Source organism: Carassius carassius, chromosome 50, assembly GCF_963082965.1.
Source record: "Carassius carassius chromosome 50, fCarCar2.1, whole genome shotgun sequence".
Taxonomy (NCBI): domain Eukaryota; kingdom Metazoa; phylum Chordata; class Actinopteri; order Cypriniformes; family Cyprinidae; genus Carassius; species Carassius carassius.
The window spans coordinates 20,738,139-20,760,672 of record NC_081804.1 but is presented as its reverse complement, the minus strand read 5'-3'; the positions used below and the strand labels follow the sequence as shown (position 1 = coordinate 20,760,672).

General features: G+C 40.1%; 1 pseudogene; it reads right to left on the bottom strand.

Moving 5' to 3' along the window:
• LOC132133296 (neuronal cell adhesion molecule-like) overlaps positions 1–13,659 on the bottom strand; it is a 72,631-nt pseudogene extending 58,972 nt beyond the window's left edge.
• Between the last annotated feature and the right edge of the window lie 8,875 nt (positions 13,660–22,534).

The window sequence follows — 22,534 nt, the reverse complement described above, 5'->3', positions numbered from 1 at the left end:
ACAAGTTTCTTGATCTCAGAGAACAGAGTCCTGGATTTACACTTTGCTTAGTTAATTTACAGACAATTACACACTTCCTGCTAAAATAATTGTAAAATGCACTTTTCTGTTGAATGTTTGTTCGCTTTAAATTATTTATTTAAATGTTTATTCATACATTTATTTTGTATTAATAATTTAGTTATTGATTTCATTTATTTTATTTTATAAATTGTTTATTAAATATTATTTAAATGCTATTTGGATAGTTTAATTGTGTTTTTTAGTTGTATTCTCTGACAGTATTTAAAAACACTGCTTCTCATTTTTATTTATTCAGTTTATAAATCAACGGATATTAATTTATTAATTCATTTTACAAACATTTATTTATGTCCTTTTTTGTATTTTTTCCTATTTTTATTTTTAATGAACTGTTATTTACTTATTTATTTAAAACATTGTTTTTTATTCATTATTTTAATTAATTGAACTTATTTAAATAATTGTTGATATTTATTTATTTATTTAAATACATTTTTATTCATCAGTATAGTTAAATTAATCTTGTTTTAATTGTTGTTGTTATTATTATTAGGGGCCAAGCACCGAAGGTGCGTAGGCACCTATTGTAATCGTTGGCGTTATTATTCTGCTTCTTCTTCTTCTTCTTCTTCTTCTTCTTCTTCTTCTTCTTCTTTTTCTTCTTCTTCCGCCGCAAGTCTATGGCAGCCCATAGAACCGATTGCGGGAAAGTTGTATAATTTGGCACACTGATAGAGGACAGTCCCAACATTAACTATAGCAAATTTGAAGTCTCTAACTCCAACTCTCTAGCGCCACCACTTGTCCAAACTTTCAATATTTGTATGCTAATAACTTTTGAACCGTAAGCCAGAAAATGGAAATTCTTTTTTCCTCTGAATCCTTGGCTCATGCCAAGTCGATTGAACCCCAAAATTCAAAATCGCAAGGTTTAGTTTCTTCACTATTTTCAATTTTTTGAAAAACCTACTTTTTCAAACTCTTCCTAGACGGTTAGTTCAATCTTCACAAAAATTGGCTCATATCATCTTCAGACCATGCTGGCAAAAAGTTATGGAATTCAAGTTGATTCGTCCAACCGTTGTCGAATGACACATAAACAAATTTGATGAAAAGCACGCAAAAATACACGTGAGGCTATATCTCGGCAACGGTTTGGCATATTGAGACCAAACTTGGTGTGTGTTATAGGAACCATGACCTGAGCCTACCTGCAGTGTTTCGACGCAGCGCCACCTAGTGGTCAGGAGATATGAAAAATGCATATTTTGGCTTATAACTTCTGAATGGTTTGGTCAAAACTGGTCTCTTTAGATTCAGTGAGTCATGTCGAGTCGAATGATATCCAACTTTCCTGTGTCAGCCATTTTAGGCGTCGGCCATTTTGAATTACACTTTTAAATGCTGTATTTTTTGAACGCATTACCGTATCGTTACGAAAATAATTACAAAAATGTTTGGCTCCATGCCCTGAAGGTACTCAAAAAGTTTGGTGGCGGCGCCACCTTGTGTTCAAAAGTTATAATGAAATATCACAAAAATGCTAATAACTTTTGAGTAAAATAGACTATTTAAATGAAAATAATCTCTCTATATTCTGTGTGTCATGCCGAGAGCATCGATACCACATATGCGAAAATTGGCCATACTTCCTGTCCGCCATTTTGATAAATGTTAAAAACCTACTTTTTCAAACTCCTCCTAGACCGCTAGTCCGATTTTCACCAAATTTGGCGTGGATCATCTTCAGACCATGCTCGCAAAAAGTTATGGATTTCGTGTCGATATACGAAACGGTTCTCATTTACTGCATCAACGAATTTGCTGGAAAGGTGCCAAAATGCATTTGAGGCTGTATCTCTGCAATGCTTTGACATATTTGCACCAAACTTTGTATGTGTCATCCAAACCTCACACTGACCATGCCACATAAATTTAGTAACAGTGCCACCTATTGGTCAAGAGTAATAAACCATTCATTAACCATGAATAATTACACTTTTAAAAATGCTAATAACTTTTTAATGCTTTAGCCTATTGTAATGAAACCAGTATCAAAATATTCCCTGGCTTATGCCAACAACATAGCTACCACATATGTCAGATTAAGCTGAACGTCCGGTCAACCATTTTGATTTATGTTGAAAAGCTTCTTTTTCGAACTCATCATCAACCGTAGGTCCGATCTTCACCAAATTTGAATCAAATGATCTTCAGACTGTCCTGACAAAATGTTATGGAATTTGTGTCGATAGACAAAACTATATTCGTATACCACAGTGACGAATTCGAGCCATGATGCCAGAATGACACTTCAAGTTGTATCTTTGCAATGCTTTATCATATTGACACCAAACTTTGTGTGTGTTATTATTGCCAACTCACACAGAACACACCAAAATTATTTGATTACAGTGCCACCTGTTGGTCAAAAGTGATAGGCCATTTAATCTTATTACTAGTGGTTGTATTTATGATTTTTCAGCCATTTCAATTACAATCATCCTAAAACTTGTTTAATTGCTCATTGTTGGACTTTGTGTGTTGCTCCATGCCATGCTTAGCTCCTAAATTTGCCGCTGCAGTGCTTGGCCCCGTTATTGCTGCTTGCAGCTATATTTATTATTATTATGTTAGTTAGCTTTTCTGTCAATAAAATCCCTCGTATCTGAATGAATCCGGAGATGCACTGGATCTAGTCACTTGGTTATCACACAAAGAGCAGAAATCCTTCAGTACTCACTGAGCACCATGAGCTGAGCGCTGGCCGAGTCCTGGTCCAGCATGGTGTTCACGATACATGTGTACATCCCCCTGTCGCTCTCTGTGACGTCTGTGATGGTCAGACTGTCTGAGTCCACTCTAAACCTGTTATCAGATACAAAACCCTCAGACCGGAGATCTGCTTCATCAGCAGAGACTCAAACTGATCCTGTGAGCGCTAATGACCTTTAAATCGGCACACTTAACCTGAGGTGATTCTCATCATTTCTACAACACCTGCTTCAACTGTTACTCACCTTAAAAGTGTTTGTAAGACAACAATATGAAACATTTCAGGGACACACTATGAGATGGCTTTAAACCATGTATTACTCTATTTTTGAGTTGTAAGAAATACTGGTTAATATTGTATGTCTTTCTTGAAATGACTTTTTCTCATTACCAGCACAAATTCAACACTACTGATATTTTCTGGAATATGTGTATTAAATGTATAACATGATTGTGATGTTTGTTGATTTGATAAAGATATTTCATGGTTAAAGGCAGCTGCACAGAAACAAAAATAAAATATGAATTGATGTTAGTATGTTTATAGTATTGGCATATGCTGTTATCTTTGAAAATGTATGAGCATTTATTATTTAAATGATTAATTATTAAATTATTATTATTTATCATCAGTTCACGCATGTTCAGTTAGCTGGGAATTGAACCTGTGATCTTGGTGTTGCGAGTGCCACGCTCTACTTCAGGAAAACACACTGAAGAAGCTCTTTTCCACATTTGTTCTGCTTTTCATGGTGTATTTTTTGGTGTATTGAACTGATCAGTAACTTCACCCGGAACACAACAGTTGTAGATGGGTTTTGAACATGGTGAGGTGTGTGAACAAGGCATCTGTGGGTGATTCTGTGGTTCTCAGACCTCTCATCATCAGGTAGCTCTCCGTCATCCTTCAGCCAGGTCATGGTGGGCACGAGGGACGGGTCGTGCTTGGCTTTACACTCGAACACCACGTCCTGGTTCCTCTGGACCACCCGGTACTCCGGTGGCCTCAGGATCCTCATGGGCTCTGAAGGGAGAGAAAACCTCTGTAATCCTGGAGCAGCTCATCGTGAGTTCTGTCTCTCCTCAGGTCTAATGGTCCACCGGTGGATCGTTTACTAATGCTCTTTAAACAGCACACTTCCTGCTGTGCTCTTCAGAGAAGCACTTCAGTGCTGTTTGAAAGGTGAAAAACATGCAAGCTAAGGCCTGGAGCCTCCAAACACAATGTATGATGGGATACTGAAGCCATTAAGACCAATATCCATGTCTGTTCATTTTAAAAGTGCAGCAAAAACACACTGAAACACTCTCACAACTCAAAACACTTTCTCTTGGTAAGACAGAATTATTTAGACCATCTTATTTAGGTTTTCATCATTAGGATGCTACAGACACCCAAATATAATTATCCACTAACCTACAATTTAAAAGGCTGCTATGTATTTTCATGTAAAAAATGAAAACACAATTTATACTATACAAAATAATTATGTAAAACATCTTTTGCTAAATATTTAGTTTATTTAGTTATTTCATTTATAAAAAAATTTATTTGTTTGTTTGTAACATAATTATATTATTTACTTTTAATTTACACTCATTAAACTCATATTGCATTTATTTAAAACAATAATTTAAATAAATAAATAAAACTGATATAAATTAATTTATTTAAATTATTGTTTTAAATGAATGCAATCATTTTAAAACATATATTATTTATATAATATTTTTTATATTTGTTCAAAAATATTTTTATTATTTATTATTTTAAATAATTTTTAAATAATAATAAAATGTAAATTAAAATAAATAAATTTACTAACAAATATTAATTAATTAATTAATTTATTAAATCCATTTTCAATTTTTTTTTTTAATTTTACCCGGTTTCCTCAAAACGTTTTTCTTTTTTTTTGTTTCCCGGTTCAGCTGATTTAGAGGACTGAACGGTGTGAATGGGGTTCAGTGCTGAGGCCCTCACCTTTGACCTCCAGGTAGACGTGGTTCTCGGAGATGCCGAGGTTGTTCCTGGCCACACAGGTGTATTTCCCGCTGTTTGAGGAGTGGGACATGTGGATCACCAGCGCTCCGTTCTCATGGAAGACATAAGCATTCCCCTCCAACATGCTGGAGCGATTTCCACGGCCAAACTAAAACATGAGAGGGCCCCACAATATGCACTGCAGCAGAATCAGTCTCAATTAAAATGAAAAGCTCCAGTAAACAGTGTCAGTAAACGGGCCTGTGTTCAGTCTCACACACACACACACACACACACACAGACTCAGAGACACACACACACACACACACACACACACGCACACACACACACACAGACAGACTCAGAGACACACACACACACTCAGAGACACAAACGCACACACACACACACACACACACAGAGTCTCACCATGTGATGGTGGGGACGGGAGAGCCGACCGTCACACAATCCAGCAGCGCAGGTTTGTTCCTAATGACCTGGGAGACTATATTAGGCAGCGTCAGGACTCTGGCCGGCTCCGCTGGAACACAAACAACATCATCACAACATGATTGATAAATGTTTTAGGACTCGCGTTTAAGTGCTTCGTTGTCATGAAAACAGTTTGAGAATGCAGCAAACTTCAACGGTGCTAAACTTTCCAGGCTTTATTTGATTGTTTCTTCCATCTTTGGGATGAAGCATGATTCTGCTGTCAACAGACATGTTTATTTCATATATATATATGTACACATATACATATATATATATACATACACACAGACATATATATGTCTGTGTGTGAGTAATTTCTGTCCCCCTCACTTCTGAAAAGATGGCTACGCCCCTGACTGAATACTTCAGGTTGTAATGAACCAAATAAATGTATACTGGACGTTACGTGACTGAAAACAGCTTCATGATCAAAACAACGAAAGCCGCGTTGAATAAACATACAAATAAACTTGAAATGAACTGAATTAAAATAAAAATAACTAATCAAGGTTTAGAAGAACTAGATGGAACAACAGAAATCAGGAAGATGAAGAGACATGATGAACGGACAGAGAGACAAACTTCCTCTAGAGCAGAAGATTTGATGGATTAGTCCAGAGTAAACCGGCAGGGTCAATAGGGGGCGCCATCACTCACCACTAAACAAAGCAGTGTCATTGAAATAATCTGCCTCTGTGTCATTGAGTGAATCCACTGAAACACAACAAAACAACAGCACAAATCAAAGACATGCAGACAGCTGATGGCAGAAAGATGACTGGACTGTGGTTTCTCACAGAGTGATGAACGGACGTCTCCACACAACAGCGTTCATTCACACAGACTCACTGTGGAGCACACAGATGCTGATGGGCTGCTTCTGCTGGATGGTCTGTGTGTGCGGGAAGCGAGCGTAGCAGATGTAGTCGCTCCTGGAGTCCTCCGGCTGGACGCTGGAGAAGTAGAGGTCTCCTGTCAGAGCCTGAGACACACGCTGGCTCTGCGGCAGACGCTGGAAATCTGTGAAACACACACACAGACAGACACGTGTGTGATCTAAACACACCTGCCTACAAGAACACATCTGAGCTGGCTTTGGATGCTTATTCTGCTGCCACTTCACAAAATCATCAATGTGCATGGAAAGAAATAACAAACGTATGTTTAAAGCAATACCAGCAACACTCGGAGTGAAGACGTCAAAATAATCTGGACACGGAAATAAAAAGAATAATCTGGTTTACTTTTATCTGAGAACAAAATCGTTACTTCCTGGGAAACTGGAACAAAGGATTAATAAAAATGAATAAATAAAGTTGCTGCAACTCTTGTTTTCCTCCAGAATAAATGCCTTTCTTGTCTCGGAGCACACAAATGGAAAGCAATAGCAAACGCTGTCATCTTATCTTGCATTCGGAGTTGAGTGTTTACAGTATGTTTTAATGCACATTTTAAGATGTTATGTGCATTATGACAATTACAGTGTTTATTCATTTATTTATTTAATTTTTAAGGCAATATCTTAAAATTGACATGAAAACATGGATGGAGACCCCCCCCCCCATCTTCTTAGAAAATAAAAAAGAATTTACATTTTAGAAAACTTCTTTAATAATTTTGATGAATTGCAACGTTCTCACAAATGTGTTGGGATTTATTTTATGAAGTTAGGATGATTTTCGTGAATCGGTGCCTGATATCAACAGGTTTCTGCTGACGCAGGAGTCTCATTATAGTTATCATGGTTAGGGTTGGGTCTTATCATCTGAGTGTAATGATTCATGATTAATCTGAATTAATCTGTCACTGCTTGTGGGAGTGGCACTGTAGCAGGGCCGGAGTTTAGGAGCACTGAGTGATTGGAGAAGACTGTCACGTTCGGTGTTACAAGGAAACACAGGAGAGGGAACCAATTGCAGGTAAGTCATTTATTTAAAGGGTAATCCAAAGGGGTAAACAGTCCAGGCAGGGTCAAAACCAGAATATCCAAATCCAACATAAACAAGACACGAAGACAAGGTAAGGCAAGGCAAGGCAAGGCAAGAAGCGACGGAGATGAATAACTATAGGAGATTAAACAAGGACTACGTAACACAGACTCAGACAGACCGGGTATAAATACACAAAAGGATAATGGGAAAACAGGAGACAGGTGGGGAACAATCAATTAACTAAACAAGAGGAAGGTGACCAAATAAGGGAACAGGAAGTGATAAGGAGACAGATACCGTGAGAAAGGAGGACACCTAGTGGAAACCCAGGGAACACAACCCAGACACTGTGACAGGAACGGAAAAACAACATACCGCTGGTTCCTAGAATGACGGAGTCCTGACTGTCACGTTCGGTGTTACAAGGAAACACAGGAGAGGGAACCAATTGCAGGTAAGTCATTTATTTAAAGGGTAATCCAAAGGGATAAACAGTCCAGGCAGGGTCAAAACCAGAATATCCAAATCCAACATAAACAAGACACGAAGACAAGGTAAGGCAAGGCAAGGCAAGGCAAGGCAAGGCAAGGCAAGGCAAGGCGCGACGGAGATGAATAACTATAGGACATTAAACAAGGACTCCGTAACACAGACTCAGACAGACCGGGTATAAATACACAAAAGGATAATGGGAAAACAGGAGACAGGTGGGGAACAATCAATTAACTAAACAAGAGGAAGGTGACCAAATAAGGCAACAGGAAGTGATAAGGAGACAGACACCGTGAGAAAGGAGGACACCTAGTGGAAACCCAGGGAACACAACCCAGACACTGTGACAAAGACCAGCATACAGCTTCACTGAAGATCCAGTTTGAGGAAACATTACAGGTTTAAAACATTTATATATGGTCAATAACTGCAGAATTAAAGACTGTCCCTTCTGTGCGATGATTGGACTGACTCTCTCTTTAGACCACAGAGGAGATCCTGCAGAAACAGGAATGATCAGATGACTCAGCACAAGTGTGAAGGTGAAGCTTGAAGGGATGGATTACCCAAAAATGGAAATTTGCTGTTCATTTTCTCACCCTCAGGCCATTCAGGATGAAGATGCCATTTTTCCTCAGTAGAACAGTAAAGAAGAGTTCAATTGAAACTGGTCCTTGAATCATAAAAGGTAGGGCTGTCCTCAACTTAAAATTCTTCTGGTCCACTAGTAGTCATTCATTTTAAGCATTAGTCGGCTAATCGCACGTTTTTTAATAAACCATTCAAATCATTTTTCATAAATAATGAGTAAATCATAATGAGCCTTTAATTGCCTACATAGCCTAACAGGCACTCAAGCACAGGTATAAAGCTTGCCACAGCACACCGGCAGAAGTATTGATTATGATGGTGTCAGGGTAAAACAGTCACGAGACTGCAATAACATTTTAATATTTTGATAAACCAGTGCTTTCTTAGCTGTCGGTTTAAGACAGGGGTGTCAAACATCCGGCCCGCAGGAGGATTTCAGCAATAACATAAAATAATAAATTTAACATCAGTTTGAAAATTAAATAAAGTGTGTTCGCTACAACATTTTATTTTGAATTTAAAGAGGAACAAATTACTAATTTATTTAAGTTGATATTACGCCTCGGGAGTCTGAGCATTTTAAAGCGGTGCCAGAATCACGAGCAGCATGAGGATATGAAGATAGATGCGTTGGAACTGATTGTGTGCCAATTTTCTTGTGATTTTAAACATGTCCAAAAGAAGACATTTGGCCTGGAACGAAGGACAGGCTATTCAATGAGAAATGGAAGAACGGTATTATTATCTCAACACCAACATATCAGTTTAATCACGACTCATGGATAATATTAAATTAACTGTGATGCACTGGACAGCTTCGTGTGGAGAAAGTAAATGAGCATGGAGTGTGCAATATTTATCGTGTACTAATATCTTTACTGTTGTTTTAATGATGTGCGAAATGACATTTTGTAACTTTGCAAAAAAAAACATTGTGAGAGTTTTTCTGTGTCGGATGAAGACTATCAGGTTACAATATAATTCAAGATATGAGGCAAAAAGGCAAAAACATATTTATGTAATATATATAATATTTATATTATATCAAGAGTGTTGCTTTCCCAAATGTCAGCGCGATCGGTTTTATACAATAGCTCAACTAAAAAGATGCTTTAGACACAATGTTGTCTATCTCTGTTTCGGCAAGGAAACGTTTTTAACAAGGCCAAAGTAAGACCAATTGTGTGTCTCCATGCAGCACTGAGTATTTTGTTACTGAATTAATCTTTGTTTTTGAACAAAGCATTTTTCATCTATGATTCAGTGGCCTATTCATAAAGACAATCACTAACTTCATTTCTAAATGAATCAGCCGTTTTGAATGAGTCAGTTCACTCATAAAGACAGAGATTTGCTGCCACCTGCTGGTGGCTTTAGTGTCATATTTATTTATCCATGTCAGGCTTAAACCATCTCAAAAACACACTCTGCAAAATATGGTTATACAGGTCCTTCTCAAAAAATTAGCATATTGTGATAAAGTTCATTATTTTCCATAATGTAATGATAAAAATTTAACTTTCATATATTTTAGACTCATTGCACACCAACTGAAATATTTCAGGTCTTTTATTGTTTTAATACTGATGATTTTGGCATACAGCTCATGAAAACCCAAAATTCCTATCTCAAAAAATTAGCATATTTCATCCGACCAATAAAAGAAAAGTGTTTTTAATACAAAGAAAGTCAACCTTCAAATAATTATGTTCAGTTATGCACTCAATACTTGGTCGGGAATCCTTTTGCAGAAATGACTGCTTCAATGCGGCGTGGCATGGAGGCAATCAGCCTGTGGCACTGCTGAGGTGTTATGGAGGCCCAGGATGCTTCGATAGCGGCCTTAAGCTCATCCAGAGTGTTGGGTCTTGCGTCTCTCAACTTTCTCTTCACAATATCCCACAGATTCTCTATGGGGTTCAGGTCAGGAGAGTTGGCAGGCCAATTGAGCACAGTAATACCATGGTCAGTAAACCATTTACCAGTGGTTTTGGCACTGTGAGCAGGTGCCAGGTCGTACTGAAAAACGAAATCTTCATCTCCATAAAGCTTTTCAACAGATGGAAGCATGAAGTGCTCCAAAATCTCCTGATAGCTAGCTGCATTGACCCTGCCCTTGATAAAACACAGTGGACCAACCCCAGCAGCTGACATGGCACCCCAGACCATCACTGACTGTGGGTACTTGACACTGGACTTCAGGTATTTTGGCATTTCCTTCTCCCCAGTCTTCCTCCAGACTCTGGCACCTTGATTTCCGAATGACATGCAAAATTTGTCCAAAAGTCCAGTGCTGCTTCTCTGTAGCCCAGGTCAGGTGCTTCTGCCGCTGTTTCTGGTTCAAAAGTGGCTTGACCTGGGGAATGCGGCACCTGTAGCCCATTTCCTGCACACGCCTGTGCACGGTGGCTCTGGATGTTTCTACTCCAGACTCAGTCCACTGCTTCCGCAGGTCCCCCAAGGTCTGGAATCGGTCCTTCTCCACAATCTTCCTCAAGGTCTGGTCACCTCTTCTCGTTGTGCAGTGTTTTTTGCCACACTTTTTCCTTCCCACAGACTTCCCACTGAGGTGCCTTGATACAGCACTCTGGGAACAGCCTGTTCGTTCAGAAATGTCTTTCTGTGTCTTACCCTCTCGCTTGAGGGTGTCAATGATGGCCTTCTGGTCAGCAGTCTTACCCATGATTGCGGTTTTGAGTAATGAACCAGGCTGGGAGTTTTTAAAAGCCTCAGGAATCTTTTGCAGGTGTTTAGAGTTAATTAGTTGATTCAGATGATTAGGTTAATAGCTCGTTTAGAGAACCTTTTCATGATATGCTAATTTTTTGAGATAGGAATTTTGGGTTTTCATGAACTGTATACCAAAATCATCAGTATTGAAACAATAAAAGACATAGAATTAAAATATTTCAGTTGGTGTGCAATGAATCTAGAATATATGAAAGTTTTTATCACAATATGCTAATTTTTTTGAGAAGGACCTGTATATACAGTACAGACCTAATGTTTGGACACACCTTCTCATTCAAAGAGTTTTATTGATTTTCATAACTATGAAAATTGTAGATTCACACTGAAGGCATCAAAACTATGAATTAACACATGTGGAATTATATGTGGAATTATATACATAACAAAAACGTGTGAAACAACTGAAAATATGTCATATTGTAGGTTCTTCAAAGTAGCCACCTTTTGCTTTGATTACTGCTTTGCACACTCTTGGCTTTCTCTTGATGAGCTTCAAGAGGTAGTCACCTGAAATGGTCTTCCAACAGTCTTGAAGGAGTTCCCCGAGAGATCTCGATTGGGTTCAGGTCCAGTGACTGTGGAGGCCAGGTCATCTGGGGCAGAACCCCATCACTCTCCTTCTTGCTCAAATAGCCCTCGATGCCTTCAGTGTGACTCTACAATTTTCATAGTCATGAAAATAAAGAAAACTCTTTGAATGAGAAGGTGTAATATATATATATATATATATCATTATATGTCATTTTGTATCAATATTGCACACCCCTAAAATAACCTAGCATCATCTACAAAAAAAGGTTTCGTACAGTATATGTGTGAATGTGTATGTGTGTATGTATATATATATATATATATATATATACACACACACACACACATACACCCACACATATATACATTTTGGTAAATTATATTGTAGTTTGTATGGTTAATATTAATGTAATTGTAAGCAAACTAGAGTTTAACAAAAAGGTAATTCGGCCCGCACAAGGGGACATTTTCTCAGATCCGGCCCTCAACCTTAATTGAGCTTGACACCCCTGGTTTAAGAGATGAAGTCGGCGACTCTGACTCCTCATCTCTTGTTTCATGCGGATTACATCATCTGAGGATTTGTTTTCCATTTGAATTGGTGCGTTTGAAAATAGACATTTCATATATTTTTTATGTCTGTAAAGTAAAGATATAGGCTACAAGGTGTTACGCGCTCAAGTTTTACAGAGACAGCAGAAAGCGCATCCTGTTTCCGTTCATTATTTCACAAAAGCACAATTTGATTTTATTGTGAGTACACACAAATAAATGTGAAAGATGTATTACTCTTATCTGTATGACCAAAAATTAGCAGTATTTTAAGAGTAAGTGATCTGTCCTGCAGTGATCTACTGTTCAGCTTCACACTCCACACACACACTTGAACAGCGCACACTTCTCTAGGATAGCATCATATTAAGCGGCCAGGTAAAGCTGCGAATACTTCACATATTTCAGATGATAAGCCATATTTGTGGTGGATGAATGATAGGCGAGTGTTTGGATTTCCTGCCCGATGTACTGTATTACCATAGACGAGCCGTGAATGATATGTCCTTCGACTGAGTGCCATTGCATCTGGAGTTTTATTTTTTTCTGCGACTAAGCAACTAATACAATTTTGGTTGAGCAAGCCTCTTCTGGTCGACTAATGATTAGTCGACTACTATTAGTACCTAATAAAATGCATCAACTGTGTCAGGCTACGCCAACACAAAATGAATAGCCATGGCTCCTGACGATATATTGAAGAGTTATCAATCGATTGACCTGTGCAGGAAACTGAACATTATTTACAACATGATTAGAAAAGTGAGTTTTGTAGATCTGTGCTTTCATACAGTTCAATCTGATTCGGTGAATTGGTTCAGCTCGTTCACCAACAAAAACCGTTTCAAAAGAATAATTTGTGAACCAGACATCACTTCAGACCATTTGTGGTTTACAGGTAATAATGCTGTAAGTAATGTTCAGTTTCCTGCACAGAGCAATATTTTCACTTCATAAGATCTCAATTTATCATCAGGAGCCACGAGTATTATTTTTGTGTCACCTCAAAGTGACGGTAGCCATTGACTTGCATTATATGAATCACCAAGGAGCACTGTATCAGCTAAAATCTTCTCTAGTCTTCTACTCAAGAGACATCCTGGATGGCCCGAGGGTGAGTGAACGAACAGCAAATGTTCACTTTTGGGTGAACTCCAACTGAAGATGAGAAGAATGGGAGAGTGTTAAGGAGAGAGATCTAAACACTGAGTGACTATAAGGATCTGTCTGCAGGACTGAGCCGCCGCATGCATTATAGCCAAACATTCAGATTTACCTCCCAATATCAGATCTCTGAGGATGCTGAGAGCAGTGAGAGATGACAGGTTAAACAGAGGCAATGAGAGTGTGAAGGCTGTGCTGTGTGTGATGGGACGTACTGGACTGGCGGAGGACGATGCTGTTGGACACAGCGGTGCGGAGCTCGTTGTGAGCGGAGCACTGATAGATGCCCTCGTAAGCCTCGGTCCGCTCTCCTCCGCTGATGTCCATCACCAGTGTCCCTGAGCCAGGCCTCATCAGGACTTTAGGATCCTTATCCCACTTTATCATGCGGCTCTCAGGTTCATTACAAATGCTGGCTATCAGACACATCATTGCATCTTATACAATATGGTCAATTGGCCGTCACTTAAATCGCGCAGGATGCGACATTGGTACATTTTTAGTTATAGAGCGATTTTAGGTCTCTTGCAGTCTTTTATTTGTTTAAAATTTGCTCGTATCCAAAGTACATATCGATTAAGATCTAGTGATGTACTTCTTTTTAATGTACCAAGAATGAGGACTGAAGCAGGAAAGAGGGGTCTGTCATTCTATGGTCCTTCGTCCTGGAATGAACTACAGTCTAGACTAAAGATTGGTGCGCTAATTTCATTAGCTGCTTTTAAAAAAAGAATATTGGATATGCGGACAGACATGTGTATTTGCTTTAATTAATGGTGAGTGGATATTGACTTCTAGCCACTATTTTCGTTTGTTTATATATTTTAAACTCACTGCATCTTCACATGCAAATATTTTGTAAATTTTGTGCAAATCTGCATTGTATTTTATATTGTAACTTATTGTCTTGTAACCTATGATTGCACGTGCTATACAGGACTCCCTTGTAAAAGAGACTGTGTCTCAATGGGACTTTTCCTGTTTAAATAAAGGTTATATATATATTTATATAATCGATGATATATATATATCGATGTCAAAATGTGTCCCGTTCCTAATCCACGAGAAGCTAAGGGCGAGCAGTTAATTCAGTCAGATATCTGCTCATTCAGTCACAGTCCTGATCTTTGTTCAGTCAAGTTTTATTTGCTAAAGGTCTGGACATTTAAGTCTTAAACTTATATATTGTATTAACTTGTATATATGTTACAATCATATTTTATCATCATAAATATATTATATAAATGATCACATTCAGTAAGTTATATAATTTAAATGAAGTCTGTGAATATGTCATAAATACTTAATTCCACACATTTTTGTGATTTGTCCCTTGCATAAAAACATCTGCACTCTTTTCTCTCATATTGATAATGTTCTGTAGGTATAATTAGCATTATCTAGTGTTTATTTCTGAAAATAGAAATTACCAGTGCACTCAGATTTCTAACTATCTCTTTATTTGTAACAGAATTATAGAATCAAGAAGTTGAAGTTAAAAAAAAAATTCTAATTTAAAACTGCACATAAATATATTGTAAAGAAAAAAAAAGAATATATATATATATATATATATATATATATATATATATATATATATATATATATATATATATATATATATATATATATATTCACACACACACACACACACACACATTATATTAGTTATTTATATATCTTTAAATTAAACACAGTGATGTCATTATTTCATAACTAAATCATATCATATCATATTTGATTCACATTTAGTTATGTTGCATGCATGATGGTTAAACCATGATTATTTTGCTGAAAAATATTTTTCATGGGCCTGGTATCCGTCTCTGTCTCCCTCTACTGTTTACTCACTAACTCACACTCTCCATTACACTCACTCTCTTCCACACACACCTTCACTCACCTCAGCTGTTTCTAGTTTGCTATCAGCATTTGTGTTAATGCTCTCACACCTGTTCTCCTTTCCCTCTGATTGTGTTTGCTACTTCTAGCTTCCCATTTCCCTGCTTCATTGCCAAATTATTCCTAGAGTTATCTATGCAGAGGCTTTCTCTCCTTTCCATGTTCCTGTCTAGTCCGAGTCCTGTCTGGATCTAGTCTGTACAATTTACAACTCTGTGTTTGCTGATTATCGGGTTTCTCTGCACTCTGTCCAGTTTACTTGCTGATGTCTGCCGGCCTGAGCTTACGAAAAATAACCATGGTTTTATTATAGTAAAACTGTAGTAAACCATGTTTTTTTGGCGTGTTGACTACCATTTGTATAACCACAGATTTACTACAAATACCATGGTTAAACCATGGTTAATATAGCAAAACCATGGTTAATTTGTGGTTACCATTGTTTAACTATAGTAACCATGGTTTTTTGGTTTTATTTGTAGTAAAACCATGGTTAATTTTCGTAAGGGCCTATCCGCCAGCTGTGTGCCGTACCTCCTCTTGAGTCGGAGGAAATCTTGGAATAATCCGCCGCCAGACCTGTTCCCTCTGCTGTGCTTTTTCTTGGTTTTCATGAGGATATTTTTTATTTGCCTTATCGTATTGACGGCTGTTGCTGGAATTTATCTCAGAAGAGGATTTCTGTTTTATTGGACTGTTGCTTTATCTTTATTAAAGCCATTATCTTGCATTTCGCTCTTGGGTCCTTTCTCACAATCCATAAAAGAATAATCTGGCCAGTATAGACCCAGCGAAGGAGAACCCTCTTCAGACGGCCGTCGAACTCCAGGGACCTATGCTTGGTAGGCATGATGAGGAACTGACCGCAGCCAGACACGCCGTTGGGACCCTTGCCACCCAGATGTCAGATCTTTCCATGGAAGTGTTTCAGCTTTGTCGAGATCCACCTACTCATTCCAGAATACCGGAGACTCCTGAGCCCAGAATAAACAATCCACCCTGTTACGCTGGTGAGCCAACAGAGTGTCGTTCCTTTTTGACTCAATGCAAGGTGGTTTTCTCTCTTCAGCCAGCCACTTACTCAAGGGATCGAGCCCGGATTGCTTCCGTCATTTTGCTCCTTACTGGACGGGCACGTGGGGTACTGCTACCTGGGAGGCTGAGGCAGAGTGCATTAATCAGTTTGATCTGTTTAAGGAGGAGATCATACGCATATTTGATCACTCTGCTCACAGGGACGAAGTATCCTGCATCCTTTCTACCCTCCATAAGGGAAGACGTTTAGCCGCTGACTTTTCTATTGAGTTTCGCTCCCTAGCCACCAAATGCGGTTGGAACGAGCCTGCTCTGGTCGCTCGCTTTCTGGAGGGACTTAACGCTGACATTAAGGATGAGGTTATCGCCCGTGAGTTACCCAAACTTCTTGACCCTCTTATTGACCTAGCCATTCGTATTGAGAAGCGTTTTGATCTCCGTTGCTGCTCCCGAGGCATGGAGAACGCCCTACTTTACGCCTCTTTTGCCGCATCAGCGCCCGCCTCCCCCAGCTCTGAGTCTGAACCAATGCAGCTGGGGGGGTTTACGCATCTCAGCAAAGGAACGTGAACGCAGAATCGTCAACCGCTTATGCATGTATTTCGGCTCGTCCAGTCACTTCATTCCTACATGCCCATTAAAAGCCAATGCTCACCAGTAGAGGAGGGGTTACTGGCGAGCGCAACTTCTCTGATCTCTCCTCCCAAGTCCTGCACTACCATTCCTATCAAGCTTCACTGGCCCGGTTTCTCTGTCTCCTGTAACGCCTTGGTTGACTCGAGGGCAGAGGGAAATTTCATCGATAAGGCATGGGCTCTGGAACAAGGTATTCCTTTGAAGGAACGTGAGGAGGCCACCTCCCTTTTCACCTTAGATGGTAGCGCCCTCCCTCGGGTACACTGTGAATCCGTTCCCTGATCTCTCACTGTTTCTGGTAACCACCACGAGATTCTTTCTTTTTTAATTTTTTACTCTCCCTTTTTCCTTTATTGCACTATCCTTTATTGGAATTTGTCCTGTCATGTCGAATGTTTAACATCAGAATTCCCTCCTGTTTCCTCTGTCTCTGTTTTTCAGGAGGAACCGGGTGATATGACTGGGGTCCCGGAGGAGTATCTCGACCTGCGGGCGGTTTTTTCAGTCGTTCCCGGGCCACTTCTCTACCTCCCCTTCCTGTTACAACCCCGCCCCGTGGAAGGCTATACTCTCTGTCCTTTCCTGAGCGTGAAGCGTTAGAGAACTATCTTTCTGACTCCCTTGATGCCGGCGCGATTGTTCCTTCCTCCTCTCCCGCCATTCCGGGATTCTTCTTTGTGAATAAGAAAGATGGTTCTTTGCGTCCCTGTATAGATTATCGAGGGCTGAATGACATAACCATTAAGAATCGCTATCCTTTGCCGCTAATGTCATCGGCCTTTGAGCTCTTGCAAGGGGCAAAGGTCTTCAAAAAGTTGGATCTCCGCAATGCTTACCATTTAGTTCGCATTAAGGAGGGAGACGAATGGAAGACAGCATTTAATACACCTTTAGGACACTTTGAATATCGCGTTCTCCCTTTCGGTCTTGTAAACGCTCCGGCCGTTTTTCAAGCATTGATTTATGACGTCCTTAGAGGTATGCTTAATATTTTTGTTTTTGTGTATCTCAACGACATTCTGATTTTTTTCTCCCACTCTCCAAGTTCATGTACAACACGTGCGCCGGGTCCTCCAGCGCCTTCTTGAGAACCGACTCTTTGTTAAGGCTGAGAAGTGTACCTTTCACGCGGGCTCAGTTACTTTTCTCGGGTCTGTTATCTCGGCAGAGGGGATTACCATAGACTCTACTAAGGTTCAGGCGGTCACTGATTGGCCAGTCCCTGGTTTTGCTCATTTTTATCGACGTTTCATATGAAACTTTAGCTAAGTGGCCGCGCCGTTGACAGCTCTCACTTCAAGTCCTGTTTTAGGTGGTCTGAGTCCGCCCAGAGGGCTTTTGATCTTCTTAAAGCTCTTTTTACTACCGCTCCTATTCTTATGACCCCCGACATCTCTAGGCAATTCATAGTCGAGGTCGATGCTTCAGAGGTGGGCGTTGGTGCTATTATTTCTCAGCACTCCTCCTCTGATGAGAAGGTTCATCCCTGCGCTTACTTCTCTCACTGCCTATCGCCCGAAGAACATAATTACGATGTGGGGAATCGTGAACTGCTCGCCATTCGTTTAGCTTTGGGAGAATGGCGACAGTTGTTAGAGGGGGCGGCCGTTCCGTTCATTGTCTGGACAGACCACAGGAACTTAAGAGTACATCCGTTCTGCTAAGAGACTAAATGCGAGCCAAGCCTGTTGGGCTTTGTTTTTTGCTCATTTCAATTTTTCAATTTCTTACCGTCCTGGTTCTAAGAATGTGAAACCTGATGCTCTTTCCCGTCTTTTCAATTCCTCTGAGGTCCCCTCGACCCAGGAGGTTATTATTCCTCAGGGTCGCGTAGTTGGCGCTGCTATCTGGGGAATCGAGAGACTGGTTAAACATGCTCTTTCTCACTCCACCTCTCCCCGTAACGTTCCTAAGAATCGCCTTTTTGTTCCCATTTCTGCACATTTAGCAGTCCTTCAGTGGGGTCACGCATCCAAATTGACTGCCCATACTGGCGTTAGGGGTACTCTCGCTAGTATTCGCCAACGCTTTTGGTGGCCCACGCATGAACAAGATATGCGTCGCTTTATTGCCTCTTGCGCCGTGTGTGCCCAGACTAAGTCGAGTAACTCTCCTTCAGTGGGTCTTCTCAGACCTCCCCCCATCCCGTCACGTCCTTGGTCACAAATTGCCCTTGATTTTATTACTGGGCTTCCTCTGTCGTTGGATAATACTGTGATACTTACCATCGTTGATCGATTTTCTAAGGCGGCTCATTTTATCCCACTCGTTAAACTCCCCTCTGCCAAGGAGACAGCTCAGATTATGGTCAGTCATGTTTTCAAGCTTCACGGTCTCCCTTCTGATGTTGTTTCTGATAGGGGCCCTCAATTCACGTCCCAGTTCTGGAGGGAATTTTGCCGTTTAATCGGAGCTTCTGTCAGTCCTTTGTCGGGTTTTCACCCACAGACCAATGGTCAGGCTGAACGGACTGAGCAGCTCCCCTGGGCCGAATATGTCCATAATTCCCTGCCCACGTCTGCCACCGGTCTGTCGCCGTTTCATTGCTGCCTGGGGTATCAACCTCCCGTGTTATCTTCTCAGGACACTGAATCTAACGTGCCATCTGTTCAGGCCTTTATGCAGCATTGTAAACGTACTTGGAGAAGGGTGAGGTCAGCTCTCTGTCATACTAAGGTTCGTACCCAAAGAGCCACTAACAAGCATCGTGTCAAGAGTCCGAGACATATTTGTGGTCAGAGAGTGTGGCTTTCCACCCTCAACCTGCCACTCCAGTCTGTCTCCCGCAAATTGGCTCCCCGGTTTATTGGTCCATTTCAGATCATTAAGATTATCAACACAGTTACTGTCAGACTCAAACTATCTCCTAACCTACGTCGCATCCACCCGGTCTTTCACGTTTCGTGCATCAAGCCTGTCGTGCGTGCTTCTCTTCACCCCACTCTTTCTTCCGTTCGTGTTGAGGGAGCTCCGGTTTACAGGGTTCGTAAGCTCCTTGATATGCACCGCTGGGGTCATGGACACCAGTTCTTAGTGGACTGGGAGAGGTATTGTCCTGAGGAGAGAAGCTGGGTTCCCTCCCGGGATGTCCTGGACCGCTCGCTCAATGAAGATTTCCTCCGTACCCACCAGGTTCCTCCCTTGGGAGCCCCAGGGGGCGCTCGATAGGGGAGGGGGTACTGTCATGGGCCTGGTATCCGTCTCTGTCTCCCTCTACTGGTTACTCACTAACTCACACTCTCCATTACACTCTCTTCCACACACACCTTCACTCACCTCAGCTGTTTCTAGTTTGCTATCAGCATTTGTGTTAATTCTCTCACACCTGTTCTCCTTTCCCTCTGATTGTGTTTGCTACTTCTAGCTTCCCCTTTCCCTGCTTCATTGCCAGATTATTCCAAGAGTTATTTATGCAGAGGCTTTCTCTCCTTTCCATGTTCCTGTCTAGTCCGAGTCTTGTCTTGATCTGGTCTGTACAATTTACTACTCTGTGTTTGCTGATTATCGGGTTTCTCTGCACTCTGTCCAGTTTACCTGCTGATGTCTGCCGGCCTGAGCTTCCTATCTGCCAGCTGTGTGCCGTACCTCCTCTGAGAGACTGAGTCTTGACGCCGCCAGACCTGTTCCATCTGCTGTGCTTTTTCTTTGTTTTCATGAGGATATTTTTTATTTGCCTTATCGTATTGGCGGCTGTTGCTGGAATTTATCTCAGAAGAGGATTTCTGTTTTATTCGACTGTTGCTTTATCTTTATTAAATACATAATCTTTCATTTCGCTCTTGGGTCCTTTCTCACAATCCATAACAATATTTTTGTGTTTATTGACCTACACTGTTGTCATTTGAGAAATTTAATTATACATTTCTTCAGAATTACGGAAAATTAAGAGTGTGAACTCACAAACATGACCTAGTTTTCTGATTTATTACCTTTATCATATAAATGATCATACTCTTTACATTATCAAAAATTTAAAAACAAAAAGCTTCTATCAAAAACGAATAATACATAATCATTCGTAATAGAAATTCAAAAACTCTTGACATTTGAAAAGCTTATGGAGGAGGCTTGTTAAAAAAAGTCTATAATGTTTGTTTCTCCTCTTTTTTGCTGATGAGCATAAAGAGAGTTCAGGGTAAAGCTCAAGTCATATAAACTACATTTCAACATTCATCAACAGACTTTCATGTTAAAGGGACAGTTCACCCAAAAATGACATTTTGTCATCATTTACTCTCAGTCAAGTTGTTTCAAATCTGTGTGAATTTCTGTCTGCTGTTTTTTTACAGAAACCAAAAGCAGCTAAAGTGTTCCACAAATAAGAATGCTCAACTCGATAGAAAGCCTTCTCCTGATCCAGAGATAACAAGCCACAATCTAGATTTAACAATTTAGAAACATGAAAAATATCTCGAATTAACAAAACATTATCAAAAATAGATCTACCAGGGATACAATACGTCTGGTCCGGCTGGATGACCTGATCCAACACTCCAGCCAATCTATTAGCCAAAACCTTGGAAAGCAGTTTGTACTCACTGAAAGAAGCGAGACAGGGCGCCAGTTCTTAATGTCAGTAAGGTCTCCTTTTTTTGGAATAAGGGTGATAACTGCCCTCCGGCAACTCAGCGGCAACCTACCCTCTAACAAGCTGGCACTGAGTACCTCAAGCAGATCCTCTCCCAGTTCCAACCAAAAAGCCTTATAAAAGTCAACTGGGAGGCCATCCACTCCTGGAGCCCTCCCAGACTCCATGCTTTGAAGGGCCTTAAAAAGTTCTCCCAGTGTCAACACTCCTGAAAGCTCCACATTAGCCTCCACAGAGACTTTAGGTAAGCTTTCAAAGAAGACACTTTCCACACAGCACCCTGAATCAAGCTCGCTTCTGTACAGATTTTGATAAAAAAAGAACTGCTCTCCTCCGAATATCAGCAGGGTCAGATAACAAAAAGCCATTTTCAGAACACAGTGCATAAATAAAACGCCTCTGCCCATTCTTTTTTTCCAAGCTGAAAAAGTATTTGGATGGTGCATCCATCTGGTCAATGCTTTGAAAGCGTGAACGAACCAGAGCCCCCTGCGTTTTATACCCCAGTAGATCTGCTAACTGTGTTTTCTTCTTAGAGCAATCTTCCATGTGTCAAACTTCATCAGTAGAGTGAGCTAAGTTCTGAGATTCAAGTATTTCTCTTTCCAAAAGTTCTAATGACCGAGCCAACTCCTTAGTGACATTGTGAGTGTACTGTTGTGTAAACTGCTTTATCTGGATCTTACCAAAATCCCACCATTGTTGCGATGAATGAAAAGAAGACTTCATTGTTTTATAGACTTCCCAAAAAGACTTGAATGATTCCTTAAAAAAATATCATTTAGTAGCTTAGTGTTAAAATGCCAATATGCACTTTTGGGTTTAATTGAGCTTAGAATAAACTTACATTGCACCATACTGTGATCCGAAAAACTTACTGGTGTAATATAACACCTACCAAAAATGTTAGGATGAAAATTTAAGCTATAAAATCTATCCAGTCTGGCCAAAGAAATAACATTATCACGTGTGTGAACCCAAGTGTACTGCCATTCAAAGATCTCCAGATATCACATAATTCATATTTTTTTTCTAATATGACTAAGATGGTTACGAGAAGATAAATGAGGCTCAATGTGATTC